A 12,802-nucleotide genomic window follows, 5' to 3' on the forward strand; every position below is an offset into this window, starting at 1 on the left:
CCTGAGACAGACCTTGGAGTGTGTCCTCTTGCTTCTCTAGCCCTTGGGCTCCCCATCTGTGAAATGAGGAGGTGGGGCTAGAGCAGTGGTTCTAAAGTTGAGGTCCCTGGAAAGTTGAGGTCACTTGGAAACTTGTTAGACATGCAGATTCTCAAGCCCACCCCAGACCTCCAGAATCAGAAACTCAGAGGGTGGGGCCTAGTTACCTGTGTTTGAGGAAACCATCCAGGTGAATCTGATGTATGCGCATGGAGAATCACTGGGCTAGATTACCTCCAAGGACCCTCCAGATGAGATCAGAATTCTGTAAAGGAGAACAGTGCCCCCGCTAGGAACGCTCAATTAAAACTACGTGGGGGACTTCCCTGGTGGCGCAGTGGTTAAGAATCCGCCTGCCAATGCAGGGGACACGGGTTCGAGCCCTGGTCTGGGAAGATCCCACATGCCGCAGAGCAACAAAGCCCGTGTGCCACAACTACTGAGCCTGCACTCTAGAGCCCACGAGCCACAACTACTGAGCCTGCGTGCCACAACTACTGAGCCTGCGCACTAGAGTCCGGGAGCCACAACTACTGAAGCCCGTGTGCCACAACTACTGAGCCCATGAGCCTAGAGCCCGTGCTCTGCAACAAGGGAAGCCACTGCAATGAGAAGCCCGACCACCGCAACTAGAGAAAGCCTGCATGCAGCAACGAAGACCCAATGTAGCCAAAAATAAATAAATAAAAAGCTATTAAAAAAAACACTAAACCTATGTGTATGAGGAACTCCTTATCATTATCCTGATAGATAAGAGTTGAGTTTTCCAGACCCCTCTCACCTTCTCTGTCCCGGCCACAAGGAAGCTCTCTACCCAATGAGCATTAAATAGAGCCCTGACTGTATGCTGGCGCTGTGAGGGGATAGGGATACAAGGTCATGGGGAGGGCAGGCGGGAGTCACAAATTTAAAAACAAAACAAAACACTCTATTAAAGTATGATAAGAGTTGTCACAGAAGCACTTACCAAGAGCAACAGGGGCATAGTCTGGAGGAGAGAACACAATTCTGTGAGGAAATTTCTAGAAGTCATTGAATTATACATTAAAAATGGGTAGATTTGTTGGTATGCAATGTACTTCAATAACGTTGTTTTTAACGAAACCTCCCAGGGAAGTGTTGCCTAGGTCAGCAGATGCACAGATGGTAGAAGACCATTCTATACATACTGGGGACACCAGGAGCAAAGGTGCTGGGATAAAAATGATGAAGTGAACTCTAAGAACTGAGTGGTCCCCCTTCGTTGCCAACAGTGTAGGTGAGGTGGAGAGGCTGGAGCAGCAGGCTGGAGCCAGAACAGTCTGGACATGACACTGTAGGTAGAGGGCAGCCCAGAGGGCATCTAAGGCAGTGACTACTACAGCCATCAATACTATCTATTATGACTGGCTGCACCACCTTGCGATTTAAATTCTTCCATCTCCACGATCCTGAGTGATATTCACAATAGCCTTGCAAGGTCATAGATACCATTATCCCCATTTTAATGGAAAAGATATTAAGTGACCTGCCCAAGATCATACAGCAAACAAGTAACGGAGCCAGGGCTAAAAGACAGTATACTTCCAAGTCCAGACTTACTTTCTCAGTGGGATGGCAATGTTAATAATGGTAGCCATTGACCAAGGACTGCCTATGAGCCAGGCTTTGGGCTGGGCTCTGAAATGAGTGGTTGCCCTCAATGCTCAAAACCACAGTAAGATGTGGGGATTACTAGCCCCATTTCACAGATGTGGAGGATAGGTAGGTACCTTGCACAAGAACACCCAGCTGGTAGAGCCGGGAAGCAGACAAGGTCTGGCTGGCTGCCAAAGCCCATGCTCTATGCTCCGACCCCACATCACCCTCCTCCGGCTCCCACTGCCCAGCTCTCTTCAGGCCCAGAATGGAATGGGAGATTTCCAGCTGACTTCTTATTCAAATTCCCTTGAGCCTGGGCCAGCCCAAGAGAAAGAAACTGGCCCCAGGCCTAAGCTGAACAGCCCTTCTTTAAGGGAAGGCCCTTTCCAATCCGGCAGGGGCTTCTTTCCTCCAAGCCCATCAATGCCTTCGGAGCCCCACACACCCACTGGGGGACCAGTGCCTTCCAGGGCCCGGGGCCCAGTGGATAGAAGCACTTCCATCTCATGATCAATAACAGGCATAATTCAGTGACTGCAGCAAGTACAAAGGAGTGTAGGTTAAATCAATATTTAGAAGCTTCGAAATGAAACTAATTAAGAGCAAGCCTTAATGATTTTTACTGCCTGGGAATAAAAAGGACAAAAAGCCTGCCCATATTTCATGAGTCCACCTTAGTAGCTTGTAATCATTTGGCAAGAGCAGAAGATGAAAAGTGCTCCCAGCCAGCCCCACTTTCTGCATTGCAGGAGAGGGCAGTACCTCGTCCTTGGTAGCAGAAGACGATGAATGGGATGGAGCACAGGACGCAACTGCATTGTGGAAGGCCACTGGCTTAGGTCAGGGATCGTTACGGATTGAATTGTGCCCCCCCGCAAAAGATACAGTGAAGTCCCACTCCCAGAACCTGTGAACGTGACCTTAATTTGGAAACAGGGTCTTTGCAGATGTAATCAAGTAAAGATGAGGTTATACTGGGTTAGGGTGGGCCCTAATCCAATGACTGGTGTTCTTATAAGAAGAGGGAAATTTGGACACAGACACAGAGACACAGGAAGAATTCAGTGTGGTGATGGAGATCGTGATTGAAGTGCTGCAGCTGCGAGCCAGGGAAGCCAGGACCAGAGCCTGGGAGAGGCAAAGAAGGAGTCTCCCCTACAGGTTTCAGAAACACCACGGCCTGGTCCTGCTGCCCTTCTGACACACTGATTTCAGACTTCTAGACGCCGGAACCTGAGACAATTAAGTTTCTGTTATTTAAGCCATCCAGTCCAGTTTGTAGTACTTTGATACGGCAGCCCCAGTAAACTCATGCTGGGATCCTGGATTCTGGTTCCCACTCTACCACTTACTAACTGTGCAAGGTTGGCAAAATGCTTAACCTCCATGAACCTCAGTTTTCGCCTCTGAAAAATGGGGATAAGACTAGTTCCTTCCATCTTTTCTGTCCAGAGATCTGGTTCAGATCTAATGAAAATATGAGTGTGAAATATGCTGTGAGCTGTGAGTGCTACACAAGTACCACCTAGGCTCACTGCTAGTGGAAACAATCTGGGAACGACTCAGGAGCTGTCAGATGCGCAGGAAGTTCCTTGCCAGCTCCCAGGGCGTGATCCAATCAGATCACAGGTGTGAGGTGTCTTTGCCTCATTAGAGATATTATATACATGAAGAGTATTTTTATTGTTGTTCTCAACAGAGATTTTATTTGTTGTCCACTTGGCCCTCGCTTTCTCATCTGTAAAATGAAAGGGTTGGACAACATTATTAAGGTATTTTTCAGCATCAATTCCTGGGCTTATTCATATATACATATTAATATATATTTGATATATATACTTAAAGTAGCATATCTTAGCATCCCAACCTCATTCTCATCCCCGTAGCCCAGGGCAATGCAGAGGGGTGCCAGCTAAGTACTGTGGTGAGAGATAGGAGTGCTGGGGTTTTGCATCCCTTTGCCCTCTACTGCCTGGGTTAAGAGAGGAATCAGAGCACTTTCCTCTCTCCTCCCTCAAGCTTACCGGGCATGAAAGGAACAGGAAACCACGCAGGCAGCATATAAAATCTCTATCGATCACGGGATGGCTGGCATCCCAAGTCCGGCTGGCTCAGAGCTGTTCATCTTAAATAAACGTTCCTAATGATCCCCTCATACTTAATGCTGGAGCTGTCTTGTTAAAGTGCAACGGAACAGGGTGGCTAAATGTGGGGCTGCTGCCTCTCTGTCGGGGCCTCTTCCAGGGCTCCAGGGCGGATAAGGTTCTCAGGTGGCCTCTCAAAATTTTGGAAGGAGCTGCACCTTGCAGCAGTGGGGTTCTCAAATGTGGGGACCAAGCTAGCTTCCTGCCACATGACAACCAACATTCTTCCCAGATGTGTATCAGTGTGGCGAATGAGCGTCTGTTTGCACGATGCCCTCACAGGAAGGGAAACATCAACATGGTAACCACCACGATGCTGTCACCTGAGATTCACCAGCACGGTGGTCGCCCCACCTACAGCACACCATCTCTACCAATATCACCACCCCACTGTCATCGTTGTCCTCAGCTGTGATCACTAGGGGCCCCTCGCTCACTGTCATCACCACACATCACTCTGAACACCCTCCACTAGCAGCATTATCCCTCCATCCACTGCCGCCACAATCCTGGTCATCGTAGTACCCTGATCATCATAAGAGAACTTGTTTGGCTTCATCTCTGTGACTCATTCAATATCTGAAACAGATATGGATTTTGCCATTGGGACATATGAGACCTTATTAAGGCTAACGTGAGAATGAGTGGATTCACATGTACACAGAGATCCATCCTAACAGAAGCATAGGACATGTGATGTACACAGGGAGAGCACCAGGGGGAAAGGGGAGTCGGGTTGGAAGGATAGGCAGGGGACAGGTCAACCAGAGCTCACCATTCTCCTTAGGAGAAAAAAATTACAATCCTTTGTCTCCTGTTATCTCTGTTTTCCAACTCTGGCTGCACCACAGATTCATATGGGGATCTTTTAAAATATACTGATGCCTACATCCCACTCCAGACCAGTTAAAATCAATCTCTGGGGGTACAATGCAGGCATGGAATTAAAACTCCCCAGGATTTCTTTGTACATAAATTTTACATCAAAAGAAAAACAAAACTGTAAAATAAAGTTGAACTCCATAGTTGTTAAAGTATCTAGGGAAAAGTGTACTCATGTCTGCAATTTACTTTAAAATGCACCAAAAATAAGATGGATTGATGGATAGATGGAAAGTGATGTGATAAAGCAAGTCTCGTAAAAGGTTAATGGTAGAATCTAGGTAGTGGGTATATTATTGCTCACGGTAAAATTCCTTCAACTTTGCTGTATATTTGAAATTTTTCATAATAAAATATTGGGAAAATATCCAACTGGTGTTACTGTGAAGCTAGGGCTGAGAAACACTTCATCTAAAGGAAACATCCATAAGCAAGTGATTTTCTCTTTCCTCCACCCTCCACCTTTCTCATCAAACCAATCAGACTCTCATCCAGTGTTACCCACCCTTCTTGGGTCTCATCACATGGAGACAAGTGGATCTGGATGGTGCACCAGGGGCAATGGAGGCAGCTGCGTGCTGTAGGAGCGGGCGGCTAGGGGGACACCTGGCTGCCCAGGCCTCGCAGGGCTGGGCCTGGGACCCACTGCCATACCAGTTGGCCAGCTGTGCTCTGGTCAAATGGTCCCGAGTCTCCTCTTTCTTAGCAAGGATTAAATCCTTTCCCAGGAAAACCAGACCAGAGTCTATTGCAGAGAGAGAGAGAGAGAGAGAGAGAGAGAGAGAGAGAGAGAGAGAGAGAGAGAGAGAGAGAGAGAGTGAGAGAGAGAGAGAGAGAGAGAGAGAGAGAGAGAGTGTGTGTGTGTGTGTGTGTGTGTGTGTGTGTGTGTGTGTGTGTGTGTGTGTGTGTGTGTGTGTGTGTGTGTGTGTGTGTGTTGGATACTGCGGGCAGGGGCCAGGCCCCACGTCTCATCTGTATGCTCCTCCACAGCTGGCTCGTCCTGCTGGGGGAGTGCCATGGCAACACCGTGCTCTTCAAACACAGGAGTTTGTGCTGCCATCGCAAAGCAGCATTAGGCAATTTAATTAAGGAGTTGGCAGCAGACAAACTTTGTGAGTTAAAGGCATTTTATTAAATCCCATTGTATTATGCAGCTCAGTTCCCCCAGGAGCTGCAGAGCTGGGGGAGGACAGAGGAGAATTTGCTGGGGTTTCTTTTCTCTTCTTTGCTTTTTTCTGGCCTCCTTTCTGCTTCATGAATGCATTCACTGAACGTAGGGGGACCCCAACTGTGACTGCCTGCTCCCCCCAGCCCAAGCGTCAGGCCCTGGCATAAGGTCTGCTGGCTGCAGTCTGGGCGGTATGATCGCCAGCACTGACCCCGTGTGTGTATCACCATTCACAGGGCACTCTCAGCACGTTATCTCAGGGCCAGGCCTCCAACCCGAGCTTCAGTGTCCACTCGGCACCAAGCTCAGTGTTTCCCATGCAGGGTCTCACTGAATCCCCCCACACCCTCGGAGTAGGAACTTCCGGCAGCCCCATTCTACAGATAAGGAAAGTGAGGCTTACAGATATTACGAAGCCTGCCCAGGATCTTGTAAGTAGTATGTAGTGGAGAAGCAAGCCCAGACAGGCTGACTGCAGAGGTTCTGTGCCAAGGTTCACAACACTGCTCCCTGTTACCTCTTAAGGCTGGTGATTTTTTCCTGTTTCAACCTTCGGAATGGGTTCCACTCCAGGCGCCCAGCTGGGAAAATAATTGCAGGGTGAAGCCGGGGTGGGACTAGGCATTCTGCAGGACCCTGACCCTAACCCACCCCACCTAGAATGTGTGACTGTGCCTCGTGAAAGGTCACACCCAAGCGCATGTGCTGAGAACATGCTGGCATGTTCAGGGGGTCCAACCTGTCCTCCTGGCCGCCTCAGGGAGAGTGTCTGGCTGGGACCTGAAGTCAAGTCCATCTCCTCTAAGGACCAGAGGTCAGGAAACCAGATGAAAGACCATAGGCTGCTGTGGCTGGATGTGGGGAAGAACTTCCTGGGTGAGAGACAGGTTGAAATAAAAAAAGGCCTGTCTTGCCAAGAAACTGCATTTTAGCTCATCTGCCCCAAGAGGGAGCCCACCCAGGCTCCTGCCTCCCGGCTGCGGAAGCGAGTCTGGGGCTCGCACGCCTGCCAAGGATCCCACCCTGAGGCCTCCCTTCCCTGGCAGCCCTCTCAGCGCCTGGCTTGTCAGAGTCTCTCCTGTGCGAGCAAGCCTAGGGGAGTCCAGCCCAGCCCCAGCAGTTCTGGGGAGGCCCACTGTCCCCCTGGGCTCCAGCTGGCCCCTGGGCCACAGGGCCTCCCTCCTCAGCCTCTTCAGGTGCCCGGAGCTGTAGCAGCAAGGGGCGAAACGCCTTTCACTCTGCAGACGTTCGCCGAGCTCCACCCAGTGCCTGCCCTCCAGACCTGTGGACAGTTCTCTTGGGCTCAGTTTCCTTAATCCTAAACTAGGGGCAACGGCGTACACCTTGTCCCGCTAAAACAGGTGCAAAACAATTAGCTAATTTCATGAAGGGCTTTTTCTCTGCCAGGGACTTGCCACTCATCGCCTCTTTTAATCCTTAGATGAGGGAACTGAGACTAAAAGAAGTTAAGCCTCGGGCCCAAGCTCATACAACTAGGAAGGGGTAAGAACCAGTGTTCTTAACAACCCCATTTTATATATATATAACCTTATACATATGCATGTATATGCATATGTAGGTATATATATGTATATATAATTATTACATAATTATATATAAATAACAGCGTTGAGCTATAATTCATGTACCATAAATTCAATCACATTATATTTGAAAAATAAATTTAATGGCTGGATTTGCCACCAAGCTTAAGGATGCTTTACTGTTACCCAACAGGAAGCTCCTCTTGGAAGGTGCATTCAGTACTCAGCAAACGGAGCCAGACGAGCCCAGCCATGGGGCTCCCCAGGAGCCGGCTGTGGGGCCTGTGTCTTCTCCCAGCCTCCACCTCTTCTCTTAACGCTCCCCGCTCTTCTCACCCCTCCCCCACTTTGCTCTTCATCCATCACCATCGTCTCCCTGCCCCCACCAGGCCCTGATGCTTCCTTCTGGCTCCCGGGTCTCCTCTACCCATCCCCACTCCCTCACCCCCACCTGGCAGAGACTGAGCCACAGCTGCAGGTGCTGTCCAGGTGACCCCTTTGAGAAGTCCCCAGAGGGGTGGCCATGTGTGCAGGCAGGCCAGGGAAGGACGAGCTGGCAGCAGCGGGAGGATGCCCAAGTCCATACTGCCACCATGTAAATCTCCCAGGGAAACAGCAGCATTCTAATCCCAGCTCCACCACTTACCAACTATGGGACTATCTCACCGAAGCCGTTTCTTCTCACTTGTAAAATGGGGATAAGAATATCTTCTCTGAATTTTAGTAGGTAAAATTCATTGAATACTTACTCTGTACTGGGCCTTTCACGAAGCTTCATTCTTATCTAACCCACATAACAACCCCCTGATAGTGGTAGTTATACTTACTGAAGAGGAAATGGAGGCTCAGAGAAGTTAAGCAACTTGCCCAGGTCCCACAGCTAGTACGTGTAGGAGCCATGATCCAGGTCCAGCACTGCGTGATGCTGAGCCCTCACTCTTCAGCACACCGACTGCCAGGCTGTGAGGGAGCCTATGGGATGCATGTGTGCAAAAGTGCTTATCAACAGAAATCCCAGAACAACTAAAGCAGAGGGCCTTTCCCCCAACTCTCACAGGGCTCTGCTATATAGCCTGGCCAGTTTTGTTCCACCGAAATAAGAACAAGTGCTCCAGGGGCTACGTACCCTCCCTTCTGCTGGAGCAGCTTGGGCTGCACGTGTTTGTGTGCATGTGTCTGTGTGTGTGCGTGTGTGCACTTGTGTGTTGGGGAGAGGCGCGGTGCCCGGCCAGGTGACCCAGCTAAGAGGGGAGCAGATTTGGAGGCTGTATTTTGCCACTGCTTGCTCTCCTGGGCTCAAAGCCTGGGTGGTGCCAGCTCGTTTTCAGTCATTTTCCCAGGGAATTAACAGGGGAACATTCTCGTCTGTAATAATGATAAAAATAATAATAATTAACTCAGCTGTAGCTTATATTTCTCCAGTATCTCTCTCCCCAGATCTCAAAACTCTGGACAAATAGCAAATCTGCTGGCTTTCTAGCCATACCCGAGAGCCTGGGAAGCCTTAGGTACTGGCAGATTTTCTGTCTCCTCCAGCTGGGTGGCAAGTCAGGTGCACAGGAGACTGGTCCCAGAAGCTGCCCTTTGAGTGCCCCTAGCAGAGCTGGGAAACAACCCCAGGTGCTCTGCCTCTCCACCTTCTCACTCCATCACATTCTGGGATCACCCTGTGTCCCGGAGCAGGAGAACTGGTAAGGAAGGGAGCAAGGTGTCAGCTGTCTTTGCCCAACCTTAAGAAGTTCCCCCATCTCTGGGCTCCCACACAGTGGGCACTGCCTTAGGGAGAACGACCCCCTGCTCCTCCAGCCAATGGAACCACGTCCGGCAGGTCTGGCCCCTGCAGAGGATGGCTGATGGCTTTTTCTGATCCCAGCCAGGAGTCATTACGCACCAAATGTCTAGTTTAAACAAGTGATTAGGCAGCTCTATTAAGAGCGCACGTGCTTCCCGCCAGGGAGGGACAGGAACTTCCAGAGGAGGCGGAGGACCTCAGGGACTTGCAGCAATGGGCTTTCTCTTCCAAAGCATTCTCCAGTGAGCCTAGTGCAAGGAGGAGCTCCCAGGGTTCCGGGAGCCAGCATCCTGGCAGAGTTTTAGACACAGAGCCCACTCCTCAGTGACCGGGCAGCCCACCTATGCCCTGATAGACATGAAGGACTCTGAGCAATTTAAATACAGAGAAGCCAAAGCTCTCCTGTGGCCTGTGGCTTCAACCTCTCCAAAGACATTCTTGAAAAGCAATTACTGGATCTGAGTTACTGATACATTTCCTTTGCTTCCTCCAGGAGCTGCAGGACAAGGAAAAGGTCAGAAGGGTAAACACAGTCAGCAACTGTGCTTATCATAAACATATTCCCCCAGCATCTCCAGAGAGAAAAAGCCTACTTAATCTCGAGTCCACAGATGGACTGAAGAGCCTGGAAAATACCTGAAATTGTGTTTGTGTGCACATGTGTGAGCGTGAGCATATGGGTGCGTTTTTCTGGAGAGAAGGTCCATAGCTTGTATCAGATCCTCAGTGGGGTCTATGACCCCCAAATGCTAAGAAGCACTGCTCTACTGGTTCCTTGGTCAGTTCTAAAGATGATGGGTTGGCCCCTTTCCATAAAGGTCTCTTCATCCTTCAGAAACAGCAGTAGATTTTGAGGCCTGGATTCTACCTGCTTGAAGAGGGGGGCTAGGACGAGTCTGGGGACACAGGTGAAGCAGAACTGTGACAGGGAGTCTTTTGCCAGGCGGAGCTGTGGCCGCCTCTCATCTAGCTGCAGTGATGATGTGCCTTCCTCATCACCTCATTTTTCCCGTTGTGACAGCTCCATATCTGCTGTTCTCTGTCACCCCAGTGACAGCCTTCTAATAATGAAGGCAGCATCAATGTCATAAAAATCCCTCCAGAACCCCAGGGGCTAGAAGGAGATCAGGTTCAGGAAGCTGGGAGCCAAATGCTCTACACAGCAGAGTGGAGAGAACCAGGTCTTCAGAATAGGAAAGACGAGTTCAAATCCTACTTCTGCTTCTAACTAGCTGTGTGACCTTGAACAAATCACTTAACCTGAGAGTCAGTTCCTGCATCTGTAAAATGGGAATAACACCTCAAGGGTTATCCTGAGGATTCAATGAGGTAATACTGACAAAGCATCTGGCACAGCGCTGGTACACAGCAGGAGCTCAATAAATGAGTTCTTTTTCACAGCAGGCATGGACAGGGACGTGCACACCTACACCCTCCTGCTGCACTACTGCAGTATCAGAGAAAAGGGGCCCCAGGGGAGAAGGGCTTCTTGGTAACACGTGAATGGCAGTCAGAAGCCACGTCTGCCCACGCTGACCCGAATCTCCCAATCCTTCATGGGTCGCCAGAAGGCCCCTTCTCCTCTGCACAGTGCTCTTTCCTGACATCCCATAATTGCCATCTAGGTTTTCCATCTGTGTATCGTGCAGCCTCTCCTCTCCATCTCTCTCCTTGTGATGAGGGAGGCCACTGGCTCTCCTTGACCAAAGGGCACACCCCTTGGCTGCGTTAGTAGCAGCCACCCCATCCATCCCCACCCACCTCTCCAGGGCTTCCCCTCCTCTTCTCTTTCCCTGAACTGTATAGCAACTGGCCGTTGTCTTTTGCGCTTGCAAGGCCTTTGAACTTGTTGCTCTGGAATGCCCTTCCACTCTGCTTGGGGAGCTCTTAACTGTCCTCCCGTGCCAGCTCAACTGTCACCTCGTGGTGACAATCCCTGCCTTCCCCCCTCTTGCTCCTCCAGAACCTACCCTAGTTTAGCAGGAGCCGTGGAGTGTCTTCCTCCCTAGCCTGAGTTTCTCCAGAGCAGGGGCTGGGCCTGCTCTAGCCTGGCTTCCCCTTTGCCTCACACAGGGGTTGGCACATGGTTGGTGCTCAACAAATGCCAGTTGGAGTAAAAGAACAAATGGTGTGATGGTCCATGGCTGGCAGTGGGGTTGTCCTTAACGGGAGGCTTCCTGTGAAGGGGGCAGACCCACCCCATCTGTAAAAGGTGGCTAGCTTGGGTCCTGCTGGAGAAGGCCTAACCCTGTGTCTAGACTAGATGAGTAGCAGGTGACGATGAGAAGGCTGATGTGCTCACCCCATCTGGATTCTGCACTTGTCTATTTCAAGCCACGGGGTCAGGGCAGAGGGCTTCTGCCAATCACCCCAGAACCTTCTCGACCTTGCACCTGCAGGTGCACCTGCGACTCAAGGGGAGGAGGAGGGGAATTAACCATCGTGAGCACTGGCAGTGTTAGGGCGAGCTCTGTGAGGCTGGCGTCCTCGACTCATTTCACAGATGAGGACACTGAGGCTCAGAGGTGACTCGCTGGCCCAGAGCCAGGCAAGAAGCTGCACAGAGCTGAAACGGGAGCCAGGTTGGTCCAGCTCTAGAACGAGATCTCTTTTCTTCACAAGATACTGTCTTCTGTAGAAATCATAACACAGCACCCAGAGGGAACAGGAATGGAGAAAGGCTCACACTGAAAGATTGTGTGTATGCATGTGCGCATGCGTGATACTTCTCCACCGACAACAAAGACAGAGAGGATGGATGGAGGAAGGTCTGGACAGCCTTTCCTCCCACGTGTCTGGATGCGGGTCAGAGGATTCCACACTGGGGTTCAGGTCCACAAGGCAAGCCTCTGAGCAGGCGTCACAGTCTCCAGGTACCGGTGGGGAACGGCTCTCTCAGCACAGCAATAAACAACTCAGGGGGCTTCAGCCCACCCCTGTTTCTATGCCACCACGTTTGGTTACTTGCACTACCTGGCCAAAGTCTCAACCCCAAAAGCATGAGAAGGAAATGCGGGGAGGGGAGGAAGCCCTCCACCGTGAAAAAAGAGGCAAGTCCAGACACAAGGGTGAAATGAGGGGAAGGAGCCGGGGACAAGCTGCTTGGACTGAACCAGCCCATCTCAGATTTAAGTACCTTTATTTTTGATCAGAAATATGTGATCTGGAAAATCTTGGGACTTCTATGCTTTTTGGGTTTTTGTTTTTTGCATGCGTTACTGTTTCTCTTAAATTTTTAGTGCTCCTTTTCAAAAATCTACTCTTGTTTCCCTTGAAACTGAGAGAAAATCGGGATCGTAAGCACCTGGGTGAGTGTGTAGCCGGGGAGCAGCACAGTCTGCTGGGGACTCTGGAGGAGCTGGGGGAGGGCAGGAAGGAGAGAGGGGTAAAGGGAGGCAGGACCAGCAATCACACCCAGGAATGAACAGTGGCTGTGAGGAAGGCTGGCGTTCCTTGCACATGGGAACTGTTTCAGGTCCAGGTGAGCTTCACGGGCAACCCCCGCACCTGGATTCAGAGCCAGGGCCCTGCAGCTGCTGAGCAGCTTTTCCGGCTCCTGTACGGGTGCCTGGAGGGCAGCTGGCTCGCCTCCTGTTGGAGTGGGAGAAGGTTC

General features: G+C 50.6%; 1 protein-coding gene across 2 annotated transcripts in view; it reads right to left on the bottom strand.

Moving 5' to 3' along the window:
* Positions 1-12,802, bottom strand: part of LRRN2 (leucine rich repeat neuronal 2) — a 62,747-nt gene that overhangs the window by 12,512 nt on the left and 37,433 nt on the right. Inside the window, exon 1 of one of the 2 annotated variants that reach the window (XM_060129296.1) lies at positions 207-459. The exons of the other annotated variant lie outside the window; for it this stretch is intronic. The gene's annotated coding sequence lies outside the window, so the exon portion shown is untranslated. Of the gene's footprint in view, positions 1-206; positions 460-12,802 lie in introns of those variants that run through there. 2 annotated transcript variants of the gene reach the window in all.

The sequence above is a fragment of the Lagenorhynchus albirostris genome, chromosome 2, assembly GCF_949774975.1.
Source record: "Lagenorhynchus albirostris chromosome 2, mLagAlb1.1, whole genome shotgun sequence".
NCBI lineage: Eukaryota > Metazoa > Chordata > Mammalia > Artiodactyla > Delphinidae > Lagenorhynchus > Lagenorhynchus albirostris.